The 19,103-nt window shown below is 37.6% G+C and overlaps 1 long non-coding RNA gene across 1 annotated transcript; it reads right to left on the reverse strand.

Moving 5' to 3' along the window:
- Positions 1-9,668: 9,668 nt before the first annotated feature.
- Positions 9,669-15,776, reverse strand: LOC116662172. Its single transcript, XR_004318178.1, has 3 exons — positions 15,639-15,776; positions 11,768-11,904; positions 9,669-10,038 (listed from the first exon to the last, which is right to left on the reverse strand). It is a non-coding gene; the product is annotated as an uncharacterized LOC116662172 (long non-coding RNA).
- Between the last annotated feature and the right edge of the window lie 3,327 nt (positions 15,777-19,103).

Genomic DNA, 19,103 nt, shown 5'->3' on the forward strand with positions numbered 1-19,103 from the left:
ACCTTCTCCAAGACACATTACATTAAAACTGTAAAAAGTCAATGATAAAGAAAGAATTTTAGGAGGGAGGGTATAGCTCAGTGGTAGAATGCATGCCTAGAATGACAAGGTCCCGGGTTCAATCCCCAGTACCTCCATTTTAAAAAATAAAATTAATTTAAAAAGGAAAGAATTTTAAAAGCAGTCAGAAAAAAGATGGTAATCTACAAAGGTACCTCTGTTAGGTTATCAGCAGATTTCTCAGCAGAAGCTCTTACAGGCCAGGATAGAATAGAATAATGTACTCAAAATATTAAAAGATAAAAATTTTCAGCCAAGAATACCTCTCCAGCAGAGTCACCTTCCTTGTATAAAGGAGAAATAAATGTTTTCTAGGCAAACAGAAGCTGAGGGAGTTCATCATTAGAACTGCCTTACAGGAAGTGCTGAAAGGAACTCTTCTACCTGAAACAAAAAGGCAAAAGTGTACACAACTTTGAATAAGATGGTAACTAGACAGAAAGAATCAGAACATTGCAACTTTATATTAGAATAGGTTGTTAAACACTTACTTGTAGTGTAAGGTTAAAGAGGAGAAAGCATTAAAAGTAACTATACTTCCTTCAGTTTGGTGACAAACTCACAACATAAAAAGGGATATTTTGTAACAACAGAAACAGAAGAGGAAGAGGAAAAGGATGGAATCTGTAAGGCAAATGAAGACAAGATGCTATCAGCAGAAAAGGGACTATTTTATCTATGAGACATTTTATACAAACCTCATGGTAACCACAAAACAAAAATCTAGAGCAGAAACATGAAACACAAAAAAGAGGAAACTGAGAAAGACACCTTAGAAAACCACCAAACTAAAATGGCAGCTGAAACACAAGGAAAAAGAAACATGGAAATATAGAGCAACCAGAAAATAAAAGATAAAATCATAGTACTAAGTCTTCTTATATTAATAATCACCCTATGTGGAGAAAAGGGAACCCTCCTACACTGTTGGTGGGAATGTAGTTTGGTACAGCCATTAAGGAAAACAGTATGGCGGTTCCGTAAAAACCTAAAAATAGACTTGCCCTATTATCCAGCAGTCCCACTCCTGGGCATATATCTGGAGGAAATTCTATTTGAAAAGATACATGCACCCCAATATTCACAGCAGTACTCTTTACAATAGCCAAGACATAGAAGCAACCTAAATGTCCATCTACAGATGACTGGATAAAGAAGTTGTGGTATATATATAAACATATTACTCAGCCATAAAAAATAATGAAATAATGCCATTTGCAGCAACATGGATGGACCTGTAGATCATTATACTAAGTGAAGTAAGCCAGAAAGAGAAAGAAAAATACCATATGATATCATTTATATGTGGACTCTAAAAAAAAAAAAAAGAAAAAGACACAAATGAACTTATTTACAAAACAGACTCACAGATATAAAAAACAAATTTATGGTTACCAGAGCAGAAAGGGGGTGGGGAGGGATAAATTGGGAGTTCAGGACTTGTAGATACTAGCTACTATATATAAAATAGATAAACAACAAGGTCCTACTGTATAGCACAGGGAATTATATTCAATATCTTGTAATGGCCTATAATGAAAAGGAATATATATATATATAATACACACATATATATAAATGAATTACTATGCTGTACATCAGAAATCAACACAACATTGTAAATTGACTATACTTCAATTTAAAAAGTAATCACCCTAAATATAACTGGATTGAATTCACCAATTAAAAGACATAGAGTGTATGGATGGCTTAAAAAACAAGATCCAACTATATGCTGCCTCCAGGAGACTCAGCTCAGCTCTAAAGACAAACATAGTCTCAAAGTGAAGGGATGGAAAATGATACTCCAAGCAAATGGCAGCCAAAAGAAAGTGGTTGTAACCATATTCATATCAGAGAAAATAGGCGTCAAGCCAAAAAAAGGTAACAAGAAACAAAGATGGACATTATATAATAATAGAAGGGATAATCCATCAAGAAGACATAACATTTATTAATATATATGCACCTAACATAGGAGCACCAAAATATGTAAAACAATTATGAACAGACCTAAGAGGAGGAATTGACAGCAGCACAATAGTATATGACTTTAACATCCCACTTACTTATACCTCCTCAGAAAACTTATTTGGAAATTATGGTTATTGTAATGAGACACCTTCCAGCTCATCTGGGTTCTCTCCATAAACCCCATCTCGTGCACCACACACAGGATTTGGGTACTACCTCACTTCATAGAAGCTTTGGATTGCTTTTGGAAGGCAAGATGTATAGGTACTAATCCATGGAACAGAATTTTTTTTAAAGTTAGCTTCATAGGGGATCTCCAATGCAAAAGGACAGGCCTCTGTTCCACTCATCTTTATAAATAATCAACCCACTTAGATTAGACTAATAACAAGAATTTTTACATGATTCTAAGTATACATTTATTAATCTCTAGCTTGATCTTAATCTCATCAGTAGATTTAAAAAATATATACTATACCTCACCTAGTACTCAAAATCTTCACCAAAGTAACAAAGTCAATCAGGGACATCCAGAAAACACAATGTTCTCCAAGTAATAAAATAAAACTAAACCAAACATAAAAATCAACCAGTGAAAATATACCACACATTACATTTAAGCAGGTCTCAGACAAACAGTTTTGGATGGACAGTTTTTATAAGACCATCTTCATAATAGTCATACTTCATGGATCACTAAGAGTTAGATCTTAAAATTCTATTAAAGCCCACACCAAAAGCCTATTCTTTCTAAGAGGAGAATTCATAGTACAGTTGCAAATTGGGGTTCTAGTATAGTCCATCAGACAGCATAGACTGCAATTTTACTTTTATGTATTCCAGAAATCATCCCATATCATTGTAAATAATTCCCAGCCATGCTTGGTTGTAATAATTCTTATGCATTCCTAGAAAACACCCAGAATCTTTTCAAAGCAAAACAAAACTGGAGAATTATTGAGTTCTGATCTACTAATATATGTACTCAGTTCCATTTTTGTCTGGGTACAAGGTGTGCAAATTGTTTGCATGAAATAAATGTCCCATTTCAGTGGTCTGTATCTTCATCCCTAAGTGATAACCCATCATGTTAATGGATATTTTCACCTTAAGGAGAAAGTAGGTTTGTTTCTCATCAAGAGATTGCAATCTCACATCTTTTCCCCTAGTGCCTCTGTCCCCTTTTCCCTCCCTTCACTCTTAGCTGATGACATCTTATACTTAATTGAGAAACTGAAGTCATTAAGACAGAAAGCCATCTTTTCCATATTTTCCATCTTTCATCCAATTACAATATAAGTTAATGCCTTCTTCTATCAAAGGTGCTCTGGCTCTGTCCCCAAGGACTCTGCTTCTGCCATTATCCTTCCTTTTTCCTACATCATTTTTCTTCTCCACTGGATTTCTTCTATAAGCATACAAACCCATTCTATATATTCCCGATTTCCCCCCAATTAAAACCTTCTCATCCCTATGTCTCCCTTTGTTCTTCATTCCTGGCATTTTTGTTGTAAGAGCTGTCTCTATGTGTTGTTTTTGGCTTCTCACCTCCTGTTCTCTCCTCAGCTTACTCCGAACTGGCTTCCAAACCCACCACCCCATTGGAACTGCTACCATTAATGTTGCCATTGGTCATAATCTGTGAGATCCAGTTATCATTATTTGGTCTTCATTTGACTAGATCTCCCTGTGGCATTTTAAAGAGTTGCATACTGCTCTATTCTCCAAATATTTTCTCTTTTGGCTTCTATGAACTGACTGCAGTGATTCTCAAAATGTAGTCTCTGGACCACCAGCAACAGCATCATTTGGGAACTTGTTAGAAATGAAAATTCTTGAACCTTGACCCAGATCAACTGAATCAGAAACTCTGGGGATGGGACCCAGCAATCTGTGTTTTAACAAGCTCTCTAGGATATTCTGATCCAAGATAAAAGTTTGAGAGCCACTACTCTCTTGATTTTCTTCCTACCTCAATTATAGTTTCTTCTCAGTTCTTATATTTTGGTTTGTATCTGTTAGTTTTTGCTGCATAACAATACATTCCCAAAACTTAGCTGCTTAAAACCACCACCATTATTTAGCTCATAAATAGGCTTCCCAATTGTTTTGTTTATTTTCTTAGGTTGGGCTCCATAGACGTAGGCTTTGAGGCAAGAATTTGAGTATAAGTTGTTTACTTGGGGGAATCTCAGGAAGCACAGGTAGAGGCATAGGGAATTGAGATAGGAAGGGAAGGAATGTAGTATGAGATGTGTTGATGAGAAGGTTATTCCTATGGAAAACTGGGCTCCATTCCTCAGGCTTCTAAGGCATTACCCCTTTCAAGGATGAAGAAGTTGGGATGTTTATACACCAGCTCCCATTCTCCACTGGCTGAGGGCTGCTTCTCACAGCTATAACTCCCTTGTACTCCCCCACCTATCTGGTGTGAGGGCCAAGCTTGCTTTTGTGGATAGAGAAGTCCCAAAAGCAGAAAGTTCAGGTACTTACACAAAGAGACCATCTGCATAGGATGATGGCCACTGGATGTGGGTGGAGTACCACAAAATCTGCTTTAGGAATCCCTGTTTGGGATTCAGCTGATCTCAGACCTTGGGAAGCTTCCCCTGATATACTTAGGCAGAGTTAGGATCTCTCTTCTCTGCCTTCTTGTCCTCATAAGTGCATTTCTCTAAGTTCCTGTTCCCTTGTCTGATCCCTTGGAATTATCAGCCCTTCAAAAGCAGTGATGGGATTCAGAACACACTACCACAAAATATGGCACCTGGGCATATCGAATATTTTAAGCTGAAGGAATGTGAGAAATGGCAGGTGCAAGAAGGACTCTCTCACCGCCCTGATCTGCTCCAAGGCAGGTCATAAGACCCTCAAGTGAGAGATGTCCTCCCATTACCTGAAGGAAAGGGGCACCCTTATAGAAGATGGAGGGACACCGAAAGGAATCTGAATGAAGAGGCCTTGCTCAGGTCGACAACCCTTAGCTCATAACCTTTTATCCTCTCACATTTTCCCACAACTCTCCACTCTTCATCAGACCTAGTATTAAAACACTCAAATTTAACCATGTCTTCTGGTCTTCATTTCCTCATGAAGGTTCTCATGTTATGTAAAGCTTCCATTAAATAAACTTGTATGTTTTTCTCTTGTTAATCTGTCTTTTGTCAGTCCACTTTACAGGGCCCCAGCCTGAGAACCTAGGAGGACAGTAGGAAAAATAAATTTTCCTCCTTTACTGTAGATTATACATACTCATTTTTTTTCACCCTCTATTTCACAGAGATGACACTTTAATATATGTTGATTGGATGCATGAGTGAGTGTCTTATCTTTTCATCCTTAAAAGACCTCACACATGGAGGAAACTCAAAAAAATATGCATTGAGTTGTATTAAAGAGGCCTTGTGATTAATGTGAGTATAAACTGGACCATTATTAACTTCAAACTAATTCCACTGTTTCAGAAATAATGTCTAAAATATTTTTTTTAATTTCCTTTTTTTAAAAATAGCCTTATCTGCAAAATTATGTTAAATGAATAGACCTAAGGTGACTTTTACCCAAGTTTTCAGGAAAACAAATATTCTGGTTTCCATATTCTGTTCTTTCTTGTCACAGGAAAGCAATATTTTATTAGACTTTCCTTTTTTAATGTGTAGACTTGGTTGTGTGATTTAAATTTGCTATGTAGTTGCCTTATTTTAAAAAATCATGGGAAATTTTAAATATAAATAAAGTATTGTTTTTTGAGAAATTTTCTAATTCAAGCTAATTTAAAATCACATAAAGCTGTATCTATCATGCCATCTTCTTGCTTTCAAAACATTTTTTTTGGTGTTTTTCTGACAGTAATTTTTTTTTAGTTCAGCTCTCTTATTTTTAATGAAGCACGTTTTGTTGATTGAAAGGAACATCAGTAGTGTACTTAAAACTGTGAAGGAATATGCCATCAGTGTCATGCTGAAGGAGTTATGTTTGGTAGAAAATAAAATTTTCCATGGATAAGCAGATATTCTTCATGGAAAAAAGTAACATTTGACATTCTTCCATTTTAAAAGTGGAAAATGAGCTGTTATTTATATTTAGGTACTGCTCCCTCCAATGGAAAGGATGCCGGGCTGGATGACAGAAGATCTGTGTTCTGATCCTGCCCTTTTTCCTTGCAAGCCTTGGGAATTGTCTGGACACAGAATTCCCCAGAGACCAAGCTTTCTCTCCTGTAATGTGAGGGTTACAAAAGAGGTCTCAATCAGCTTTGCAAATTTGCAGATATATACTTCTGCACCATCATTGTTGCTCTGACAACTATGTGAAAAAACTAAGCTTTATTACATTTTTACTAATACTCTCAGCTTTCCTCTTTAAAAAACTGAGGTTTGGTTGTGTTTGTAAATAAGTGACATCACTAGATAAATGGTTTCATACCATTGTTTACAATAGTTGATTGTGGCTTGTCCTTGGGAACAATCATTCTTTGATAATATGGAGGGTGGAAGATACAAAAGGACTTGGGTGGCTGTTATTTCATCTGCCCATGATCCTTTCATATCCCTCTTCTGGCTCAGCATTCTCTTCCCTTTGGGGAATTTCTCCCCCCAGCTCCATGTCCATGTGTTCTAGTGGGATTTTGGATCACAGCTTCTTGTCCCCTTGCCACAGCAATGGGCATTTGACACAGCGACCACAGTAATTGGTCCAGGGGATAGACATGTGACCCAAGCTAGGCCTGTTAGAGTTTTCTGTAGAATTTTCTAGATTCAAAGTGTTTGTGCATGGGAGATGACTCTTTCTCTTGGATTCTGTGTTAGGATGTATGCCAGGAACTGTTAAAAGATGTTAAATTTACCATATGTACCAAGATTGCTTCTAGTAGGAGAGAATGAGCTAATACACAAGGAGAAGCAGAGATGAGCATGAGCGGAGATGAGGGATAAAGGAAAACCAGAGGACATTGAGTTTCTTGCTTTAGTCCCTGACTCTGGACTTCTTCCAGACTCTTCTTTTTTTTTTTTTTTTTTTTTTGTCCTTATCACAATTTTACTATTTTTGGAAAAGGGATTAGGTATCTTTGATGATGGTGTTATTTTTTTTAAACATTTTTTATTGAGTTATAGTCATTTTACAACACTGTGTCAAATTCCAGTGTAGAGCACAATTTTTCAGTTATACATGAACATACATATATTCATTGTCACTTTTTTTTTTTTTTTTGCTGTGAGCAGATTCTTCTCATTGGCCTGTTGAGACATGTTCCTTCTCATTTCATCATCCCCCATTCTTTGACTCTGTAACTCTCAGTCCTTGCTTTACATTCCCTGACTCTGCTGACCCACCAGGGTGTTGCTCTTTGGATCTCCTCATTCAGTTCTGTGAACTATCATAAGAACTTTCTTAGCTACGTAAGTGAGTCCCTTTCTTTATTTATGAAAGTTTGGGTTGGATTTTAGTTTTTGTAACAAAAAGAGTCTTGTCTCATACCCAGTGTAAATGCATAAATGGTCTTGAGACAACTGAAATTGAAGCAAATATGTTTTTATGAACCACCATCAGGAACCTAGTTTGTTTAGCCACCACTGCATAGCTATGCATATGTTCGTGAAATTATCTCATCTTTGTGTCTAGGAAATAAAGGGTATTGCTGGAGCAGGAGAGGGGGGTTGTTCCTGGAATGATTCATGAGTAAGAGTCAGTTGCCTTATGTTCCATGGTCTTTTTATGTCATCTTGTGAACCCAACCAGAATGTGCAATTATCTATGTAGACTTCCAAAGTTCCACTATGGCTTTCCATTTATCCATCAAATCTAGCTATTCCACCCGTTCAAAAAGGAGGACCCAGTTATGGCATTCTACTACTCTTTCTGGACTTTCAGACTTTCCTCCTTTGCTTGATGGGAGCTGTTCCTCATATTCCCATCATCCCTGGTTCCTGAACTCTTGCTTTTGGTATCCTGGCTTTGACAACCTATTTCAGACATGTTTCTCTAGCCTGACACAGACACTTACCTCACCTACTAGCCTCATAATAGGTAAAAGACATCTCCCTTTCCATTAGCCATTACACTAGAGGAAGGACATCCGACAGCGGGTGGAGGCATGCTGCCTTACTGGGCAGGACTCCACTGGCCTAAATCAAGACTACTTATCAGACCCAGAAAACTTTTCTGGCCTTCTGGAAAATATTAAATAATGCTTAAAATTATATCATGAGACCATTTACCTACTCTCTTTCACTGTCTCTTTGCCCAAGAATCCAGCCTGGCTTCTGTTCCTTCTCCTTCCTCCACTGCTCTCTCCCCATGCTAATTGTCAACTGAAATAAATGCACAGCCTAAAAGTTGAGAGTTATGTTTTATTTGGCGGACATTTCTGAGGACTCAAACCCTTTTGAGCCTGGGATAACAGCCTCTCAGATCGCTCTGAGGGACTGCTCCTAAGAGGTAGGGGAGGAGCTAGGATATATATAGGAGCTTTACAACAAAGACCAGGTAGTTGGAACAATAAAAGATTACTTGTTATCTAAAGAAAACCAGGCATCTCAAGTTAAAGAATTTAGTGCTTTTCTACGTATGGGAGGAAGCAAACATTTGGGCTCATTGAATTCATTCCTTTGACAAGCACCTAGTTATCTAGGGCCAGTATCCTGTCCTTTCTTATTCTAAGTCCCCTCAGAGGGCACCATTGTGAGTGGCCGCAGAGGCTGGGCTGCAGGCTTGTCTTCACTGTGGGGGGTGGCGGCAGCGGCTGATGACTTGATGGCTTCAGCATTCTTTGTTTACTGATATGGTTTGCAGTATTTTTCGTTCGCATAATGATGACCTTATTTCTGGTTTATAAGTGTGCTAACTCAGGGCCAGAATAAAAGTGGACAGATAGACGTGGAGATAAACAATGAGGAAAAATTAGAAAGTGAGCCTGTCTGTAAGATGCTTTCGTGTAAAACGTGGTATCTTTTACTTGGGGATGGAGGGAGGGAGGGAAGGCTCTAGATTATAAAGTTCTTAATTGTGAAGTTTTTTTCCCAGTGCAGAAGCTTCTTTAGGGGAGTTGTAAAAACTGAATAAAGATCTCAAACACATTCAGCGGAGCTGAAAGATCAGAAATTGGTCTTTCAGTTTTCTCTGAGGTAAAAACAAAAAGCAAATCAAAATAAAAAAAATAAAATCAAAAAAGCTTAGCTGCAGAACTCTGGAAAGGGAATGGGTTGCAAGTATTCCTTTCTTCCCACAAATTAGTTCAGATGTTAATCCATTGATCTATTGGTTTTTTTTAAAAAATAGCCTTTTCACTTTCCAAACAGAGGGTGTTAGTAATTTGAGGCTGTCATATTAGTTATTTCGATCTTTCAGATCTCCCCCAAGGCTCTCTCCTGCCTCTTTCTAAACTAAGCAGAACAATGCCCATCTGGGGGCTGTGAGTATTTTGTCTTTGGAAAGCTGCTGGGCCACCCAGTTTCCTGAAGCTTCCTCTCAAGTTTAAGGATATTGCTTATTAGTGAAGAGGACCAAAACATACCACCCCAAAATATGCCCCTTTGACATACAATTATCTTAAGCTGGTCATTTTTGAGAAACAGACAACACAGAAGAAGCTCTTGAAAACTGAGCTGAGAAATTACCCTTTTGTAAGAGACAAGTCCATTTGTAAGGAAAATCTCCGTTTGTAAGGATGTCTCCCTCTCTGTACCAGGAAGAGAAGGATGATTCTCAGTCTCTAGAAACTCTTAACAATGAAGAAGGCAAAGACTTAAATCTGTATAACAACCTTACCTTTATTTACTGTGCTTTTCCTAGTATCTTCGCTTGACTGGCCCCCCCTGCCCCTCAACATCTTCTTTTGTCTTTAATTGGAGATGTTACTTAAGGTAGCACCTTGGGACATTTCCGAGAGTTACTCAGTTTTCCTGGATCTCTCCCATGTATACAGGAGGTACACATGTTATTAAACTTGTTTGTTTTTCTCCTGTTAATCTGTCTTTTTCTCACGGGGAGGTCTCAGCCAAGAACCTAGAAGGGTGGAGGGAAAATTATTTTTTCCTGTACCACTTTAGCAAAAAAATAAATAAAAAATAAAATTTCTTAAACATTGGCTAGATTCCCAGTAAGTAATATATAGATTTCTAAAAGGAGACACTCAGGAGGATCAGTAAGCCAATTAAGAATATTTCAAAATGAAGTTTAAAATAAATCTGTTAGAAAATAACGTGAATATTTGAGTATGGAGAATTCTCATATAAACTGTAGTAATTTAAGGAAATAACTTTATGGGTATTCTGAAATATGCAGAACACATCACTTGCAAAGTTGTATTTTATGCTCATAATTCCTCTGTATAACAGCTTGAGAAAGCAGTTATGAAATTTCCAACTGAGATCCCCATGGCTCCAGCAGTTGTTCCTGGGAACAACTTTTGATTTTCCATCTTAATGACGCTGACAGTATGATGAGGGAAAGAATCTTTTCCTCTCCTTGACACTTTAGAAAACATTTTTGCTCTTCTGGCATTTTCTTTTTACATTTTATATTCTTATTTTTACAGCTTATCTTTCAGAAAGGAATTTTTGAGGCTTTTTTAAAAAATTAAAAACGAATATCATATTAAGGGGAATGTTATTAAAAGTAAAAAATAACTCCTCACAAATCACCATAGTAACAAAATAATCTGGTTCACCTTTGTGAATTTTCTTTTTGTCTCTCTTCGTATTTATACATATTTTATGCAGTCCCTCAGAATGCACATGAAATTTGCATAGCTGCCCTGTTCACTTAACCTTCTGTTGTAAATTTTAAAAGTAGTATAGTTAATATGCAGATGTATAACGAACATTTTTAAATCCCTTTTGTTAGACATTTTAGATATTCATAAATTTTGCTGTTTTAGATATGTTTAACTCTTATAGATCTGGAGCCTGCCCAGATGGAGGGTGAGCTGGGATCCAGCATCCTTGATATTCCTTACTGACTAACCTTATTCCTCACCTGCATTTTTCCTCTAAATATTTTAGACAATGTCTTTTACCTGTTTGTGGTCATCCACAGTAATTTTGTACAGGCCACTGCTACAGATTGTGGCCATGGTAAATGTAACATTTTCACTATATCTTACTGGTTTCCAAACTAGGCTCTGAAGACCTTTCTGAAGGCTTCCACTACAAGGGGTCGAGTGAGTGGCTGGGGCTCTGAATCCCTACCCCAGCTCCAGCCAGTGCAGTTCTGTTTTATTGGGGCCCAGTATTAAACAAAAGTTTGAATACAACTGGACTAGACCAGTGAGGTACACTGTGGTAACAAGTTCACACAAGTGGGCATCACTGAAATGTTTGAGGATTCAAAGACCTCCGTGGTAACTTAGAGCGCTCTTCACAGAGGCAAACTCAGACACCTGTGATGGGCATGGTCTTTCTTGAAGACTCACCACCTTGAGCACATTTTTGTCTCAAAGATGTGGAACATCCACACATGCCCTGAGCTTTAGAGAGAACATGCTCACTGGTACCCCATTTTTGCTTTCCTCCAAGCCATTCTCCAAAGTACAGCCAGACAGATCTTGCTGAAGATGGGACACAATGGCTCTCTCTAACAAGAGTCACAGTATCCAAAGAACTAGTTCTAACCCCATATTTTCTTTGGTAAATTTTGGAAAATCTCTCCTAGCAAAGACAAGGAGAGGCTCTTGCTGCCTCCACTTGACTGGACCTGAGCAAAGGAATCTGATTAGTTGAAAAAAAAAGTATACCTTAACCAGCTTGGTCAGAGGTCATGGTTCTCAGCTACAGTCTCTCAACCAGCATGTCCTCAATTGCCAAAACAGTTGGACGGAAGTAGTTTTTCCTCTTCTAACTTGGGTCCATCAGTTGGGGGTCTATAAATTAACTGATGATAAACAGATTAACAGAAGAAAAGACAAAATTTACTCACATGTGCTAATATACTGAGTTGGTACAGAGATAAAGGTTTGTGAATCAATTTAACAAAAGGGGGTGGTTGTTTAGAGCTTTGAAGGGGAAGTATGAAAGGGTCTATTAGGCTTTTTAATGCTGACAGCTGAAGTTACACTTCCTGGTACCAAGGGTCAGTCTTTTCCCAATCAGGAAACTCCCTTGAAGGGAGGCAATTAATGGTGGCTATATTCTGGGGAGGCTCTGCTTAAGTTTAAATAATGTGTCTTTCTATGGCTGTTGATTGTACAGATATTTTCAGTTTAGAGTAATTTTCTTACCACTTTGTGGGCTATTCATCCCTTCAGTATTTACAGTTCATAAAACTTGCTGTTGAAAAACAAGATTCACATATCTGGTTTGTTCCAAGAATACTTGAAAGTTCCCAGTAACTGAATCAAGTGACAAAAAGTTAATTTCCCTTTAATATCAACAACCATATTGACAAAACTGGTTTATCTGTTTTAGAAGAATTGATTTGAGCAAAAGTATGTCAGTCTCAAAACTATGTGTGTCTGTTCTAGTCAAGCAAATTCACTAACTCTTGTATCAATTCAGTATATTAGCATTTAATTTAAAGGAGTATTGTGGAAATCAAAAAGCAATTCAAAATTTATCAGTATCAATAAAGCATTCTTACAAATTTTTCTTGTTTCCACACTTAGAGTGTCCAATAGCCACGTGTGACTAGTGGCTATCATACTGAACAACGCAGTTCTAGACACACTAACCTTTCAGTTCATCTGAGACTCTAGACTCTTCTTGCCTCAAGGCCTTCTTACATGTACTTCTTCCTTCTGAAAAATCCTCAACTTTCTGGTGGGCCAACTCTTCCTTGACATAAGTTAAATGTTACATTCTTAGAGAGGCTTTACCTGACTCCTAAATCTAACTTGTGAGTCTTTGTTCTACTTTTTCAGATTCTCCTAAACATTTTCTTCCTAACCCTCACCACAGTTACAAGTAATTCTCTCTATATGCAATTTGTCATTTAATATCATCATAGTGGAAGCTCTGTCTGTTTTGCTTATAACTGAATATCTTGTGCCTTGCATAGTGCTCGGCACATATAGTAACTAAGGAAGTAGCTGTTAAACAAATAAATCAGAGGAAGAGAAAAGACTTGATAATATGAAAGGCCACAGAGAGTATAAAGTCTCTGAGAAAGCCACCTCCTGCCCTGCAAAATGAAGTTGCAAATCATATGATTTATGGAATTTGGTCAACATGTATGTTGACAATAAAGAGTGATATTGGAATGGATTTTGGTAATATACTGGGATGACCTGGGATAAATCAGGCAAGGCTGAAATGTAAAATGTGGTGATGGTAATAAAACCACCAGTTAATTACTCTCATTTCTTGCCTTGAGGATGAAGGATAAAGATTAGCTGATCTATAAGAGTCTTCCATGATCTTTGCCTGATCTCTTTGACATGAATTAAGGGAATGTAGGGGAGGAAAAAGTTTTCCTCCACCCTCTTAGGGTCCTTGGCTGGGTCTGAAAATTAGACTGGCAAAGATAAACAAGAGAAAAACATACAAATTTGTTTAATATAAGTTTTACATGGCATGGAGCCTTCATAAGGAAGACTCAAAGAAGGTTAAACCTGAGTGTTTTTATGCTAGGTTTGATGAAGACTGGAAAGTCATAGAAGATGTGACAGGATAAAGAGTATGAGCTAAGTGTAGTAAACTAGGAGAAACTTAGCAAGGCCTGTTCATTCCGATTACTCTCTGTGTCCCTTTGTCTTCAGAAATAAGGATGCTCCTTTCCTTTGGGTATAGGGGGGTCACCTCTCACATAGGGTTTTTGTGATCCGCTTTGGCAGAAGGTCAGAAAGTTCTTCTTGTACATGCTGATTCTCAAATTCCTTCAGCTTAAAATATTCACTATGTTAAAGTGCATATTTTGGGATAGTATGTCTTAAACCCCATCAGGAACCAGAGTAGAAATAAATTTTAATCTTACATTGATAATAAGAGAATAAAAACCATTTCTTATTCAATTGTAACAAAAACAAAAAAGTGCAGTTTCATATATTGTCACAATGTGAATACCCCCATGTAACAACACCCAAGTCAAGAAATAGAGCATTAAAATATCATCAAGAAAGTGAAAAGACAACCCACAGAATGATAAAAAATATTTGCAAATCATTTCTCTGGTAAGGAACTTGTATCCAGAATATATAAAAAATGAATATGACTAAATAATAAAAAGACCACAATTAAAATATGGGCAAAGGATTTGAGTAGACATTTGTCCAAGGAATATACAGAAATGGCCAATAAGCACATAAAAGATGCTCAACATCATTGATCATTAGAGAAGTGCAAATCAAACCACAGTGAAATACTACTTCACTTCTAATAGAATGGCTGTAATCAAAAAAGTGGACAGTAATAAGGGTTGATGAGGATGTGGAGAAATTATAACCCTCTTATATTGCTGGTGGGAATGTAAAATGGTGTAGCCACTTTGGAAAAAAGTTTGAGAGTTCCTCAAAAAGTTTAACATAAGTTACTGTATGATGCAGCAATTCCACTCCTGGGTATAGATCCAAGAGTAATGAAAATGTATGTCCACACAAAAAAGTTGTACATGAGTGTTCATAGCAGCATTATTAATAATAACAAATAAGTGGAAACAACCCAAATGTCTATTATCTGATGATTGGACAAATAAAATATGGTATATGCATAGAATAGAATATTATTCAGCAATAAAAAGAAATGAAGTGCTACAACATGGATGTACCTTAACAACCTTGACAACATTAGTACCACAGTGTGGTCCCATATGGAAGCAAGGGAGTTGGCTTTTTAAAAATATCCTTGTCAGTCAACAGACATTCCTTGGCTGTGAGCTGTTTGTGTGTGTGTGTGTGTGACTTCCTGCGTAAGTCAGCTTTCTTTTGACCAGAACTAATTCTGGGAGGGGGCAGCTGTGATCTTTCAGCAGCTGCTAATCACAACAGCTGGAGGACAGATTCCCCAGCCAGTACTGAGGATCTGGGCAGGGTGCCAGCAGTGACCACCACATCCCCTCATGCTCCCTCCCATTATTATAACCTTGATACTCTGCAATTTCTCCCTTTGGCTGGATTGTCACTTCAGCACACAATTTATGGGCAATCTGACTTATCTCAGTGTTTAGAAGACTCTGTGCTTCACACTGGGGCTATTATGTACCTGTTCTGTGTCAAACAATGTATTAGATAAACTCCAGTCTTCTCTGAAAATGAATAGCACAAGCCTATTTACTTAGCATCAACATAGGTGATTTCAGACATTATTTCCTCTAGAAAACCAAGAGAGCCATAAAAACAGAGAACATGAAGGTAGAAAAGAAAAAAAGAATTTTCTCATAAAAGAATACTGAAACTATGTCTCCCACTTCCCTCATCATTGTCCCTGATGACAATATTTCTATGGCAGTAGGATTATTCACCAGGAAACTTGGGATTATGAGAAGCCAAGAGGTTTTTTGATGCTTAACTGGTCAATGTTCCTGAGCTCATGAATAAGCCCCAAGAGAGAATTGGCTCCAGGAAAGTTAAAAAAAAAAAGTATTATTTAAACTTAAGGAGAAAACCAAGGTTACAGTATGTATTAGTTTTCTACTGCTGCATAACGAAGTACCACAAACATAGTGACTTAACCCACCTTTATTAACTCACGATTTCTGTAGGTCAGTAGTCCAGGTCCTACTTAGCTGGGTCCTCTGCTCAGAGTCTCACTAGGCTACAGTCGAGGTGTCACTTGGCACTGCAGTCTCATCTGGAGTTTGAAGTTCTCTTCTAAGCTCACATGTTGTTGGCAGAGTTCAGGTCTTTGTGGTTGTAGGGCTTCAGCCCTCAACTTCCTGTTGACTGTCAGCTGGAGACTGCCTTCAGTTCCTAGAGGCCTCCCACAGTTCCCTCCCACATGGTCCTCTCCAGGGGCAGTTCACAACATGACCACTTCTTCAAAGCCAGCAGTAGAGTCTCTCTCTCCAGTCTGCTAAGATGGAATCTTATGTAACATAAAGTACTCATGAACATGACATCCCAGCACATTTGGCATGTTTAGTTGGTTAGAAGCAAGTGACAGTTCCCACTCATACCATTGGGGGAAGGGAGAGGTTATACAAAGGTGTGACTCATTGGGAGTCACCTTAGGCTATGTTGGATACAGATGGAAACTATTGTTAAGTTTCTTCAGTTAATTTAAAACTTTCTCTAAGTATCTGTTATCTTAAGATAATTTAATAATTATGTTTTGCTTTTAAAATAAATAACTTTTTAAAATAAAAATAATTGAATATGGCTTCTTATCTCACTCTGAATACCCATGGGCTAAGAAGGTCCTGCATGGTCTAGCTTCCTGATATTTGCCACTTCTGCCTGAAAGGGCTCTTACACTCAGATAACAGCATGCTGGCAAGGAGGAAGAAATTTTCCTCCACCCTTCTAGGTTCTTCTGGCTGGTCTAAGAATTAAATTGACATAAGACAGATTAACAGGAGAAAGTTGAAAAAAAGTGTAATAACATGTATATATGGGAGAGACCTGGGAGGAGTGAGTCACTCACCAAAATGGCCGAAACCCTCACCTTAAATTCATCTTCAGCTAAAGACAAAAGAGGATGTTGGGGGTAGTGGTTTGGGACTTCAAAGGGGAGAAAGGCAATTCACATGAAGCTGAAAAGCAAAATGTTCGGTAAACAAATGTTTACGGGGTCATGCAGAGACTATGGGACACAGAGGAATTTTAACAGTCTTTACTCGGTTCCTCCCTGTCTACACACCTAATTCACACCATAGTTATCAACTGAACAGGTCCTTTATCTACATTTTTTAGGCAGCTAGGGGGAAGATGAAGGTTCTTTCTGAGTCTTTAGGGCTCTAATTGTTTTCAGCTCAAAATAATATGCATGCCAAAGAGACTTTTTGGAGTGGCAAATTTTGCTCCCCTACAATACCATGGTTCCAGGTACATATTAAGTATTCAATAAATATAGATCGACTAAATGAACAAATCATGAAAATGAATATTTTCCATGCATACAGCAGACACCCAGCTTTTTTTTTTTTTTTTTTCATATCAAAGAGCAATATCCTAAGTGTGTGGTCTCAGCTTAGCTTCCCTGTTATGGAGGACCCAGGAGGAAACCAGGAGCCTCTTGAGTGCGAAAATGACAGTAGCAACAAAAGTTACATTTTGGCTGTAGTTTGTGGCATGTACAATGGGATTCAAGGTCAACTCTCCTCTCTTCTAAAAAACTAAGTAACATTGGGTTTGCAAAAACATAGGCAATATAAATGCCCAGAGTGTTACCTCTCTGAGTCACCACTTCTTGGATTAAGAGCCCCGTGTGGTTCATATCAGGTTGATCACTGATGGAATGTGATGTGCACATATAAGTACAGTCCTACTGGGGCCAACTCAAAGAAGAGATGAGCTTCTTAGGCCAGTGAGTATATTTCCAAGTTATCACTCTAACCAAAATATATTTGAAGTCAATTAATTTCCAGCTCTTATGGAAAAGATAGCCAGCATAAATGTTAGAAAAAAGTATTTTATCTTAAAGTATCATCTGACTCTTCCAGTAACAATAGCCAAGAGTTTTTTAAATTATTCGTAGTATCTTACTATGAGTGAAACAAAATAATGGAGCATTCAGCTATCTATTCTGATGAGTTACCCCTAGCTAAGAAAAAGTTGTATGTCCATAACAATGATGGTTAATTGTATATGTCAATTTGACTGGCCACAGGGTGCCCACATATTTGGTTAACCATTATTCTGGATATGTCTGTGATGGTATTGCTGGATGAGATTAACATTCAAATAGGCAGACTGACTAAAGCAGATTATAGTCCCTAATGTTAGTGGGCCTCATCTAATCAGTTGAAGGTCTGGAGAGACCAAAGAGGCTGACTCTCCCACAAGTAAGAGGGAACTTCTCCTACCTGAGTGTTTTGAGCTGGGAGGTCTTTACCAGACTCCAAACTCAAATTGAACATCAGTTCTTTTTGGGTCTTCAGTCTGCCAGCTTTCAAACTGGAAGTTACACTGTCAGCTTTCTTGATCCTCATGTCTTCAGACATAGACTGGAACTACACATTGGCTCTCTTGGTCTCCAGTTTTCTGACTACAGATCTTGAGATTTCTCAAACTCCATAATCACATAATCACATGAATATATATGTATATGTATGTGTGTGTGTATATATATATATAGATATATATCTATATCTATATCTATATCTATATCTATATCTATCTATCTATCTCTTATTGGTTCCGTTTCTCTGAAGATCCTTGACTAATACAATCACATAAGGTTGGTGGGATTTATTACAGCTTAAAATGTGATAATGAATGTTAGGTAATTATTTACTTTTCCCAGGTTGACGCCTATAAAATCTTTCCCTCCCTTCTAAATTCCATTCCAGGAGCTGTTCCAAACTTTACAATTCCTCTCAGATCACCAAACTAATTTTGCTCAATCTCAGACAATGAGCCAGGTCCCAGTTTCAGTGAACCCCACGTCTTGGCCCACCTGGCATCCTTTGTCTCAAGGTCATAGTAACTGTCAGGTAGCCCTTTCCATACAGTTTGTGTTTTTTCTCTCTCTCTTCATCTCTCCCTTCTAATAGCTCTTGTTATTTCAGGCCTAAGAGTGGAAAACTGGGCCCTGTTGTTGAGTTCTGGGTTGCTACATCCGTTGTCTGATTTTTCCTTCTCCTAACTCACCTCTTCATGTATAGTCTTTCTCTTTTTTTAACTTTTTATTTTAAAATAATTAAAGACTCACAAGAACTTGCAAAAATAGTACAGAGAGGTTCTGTGTACCTTCCCCCAGTGATAACATCTTGCATACGTAAAACTATCAAAATAAGGAAATTTACATAGGTACAAAACTATTGATTAGACTATAGACCTTACTCAGATTTTGTCAGATTTCACAATCACTTATTTTTTTGTGTGTAGTCTCATAAAATTTTATCGCATGTGTAGATTCATGTAATCATCACTGCAATGAAGATATAAATGATTCTTCATGTGATTCTAACGTGCAGCCAAGTTGAGAACCACTGTTTTATGACATCTGGGTTTTGCATCTTAATTAGAAAAGCCATTCCTA

This window comes from Camelus ferus, chromosome X, assembly GCF_009834535.1.
Source record: "Camelus ferus isolate YT-003-E chromosome X, BCGSAC_Cfer_1.0, whole genome shotgun sequence".
NCBI classification, from domain to species: domain Eukaryota; kingdom Metazoa; phylum Chordata; class Mammalia; order Artiodactyla; family Camelidae; genus Camelus; species Camelus ferus.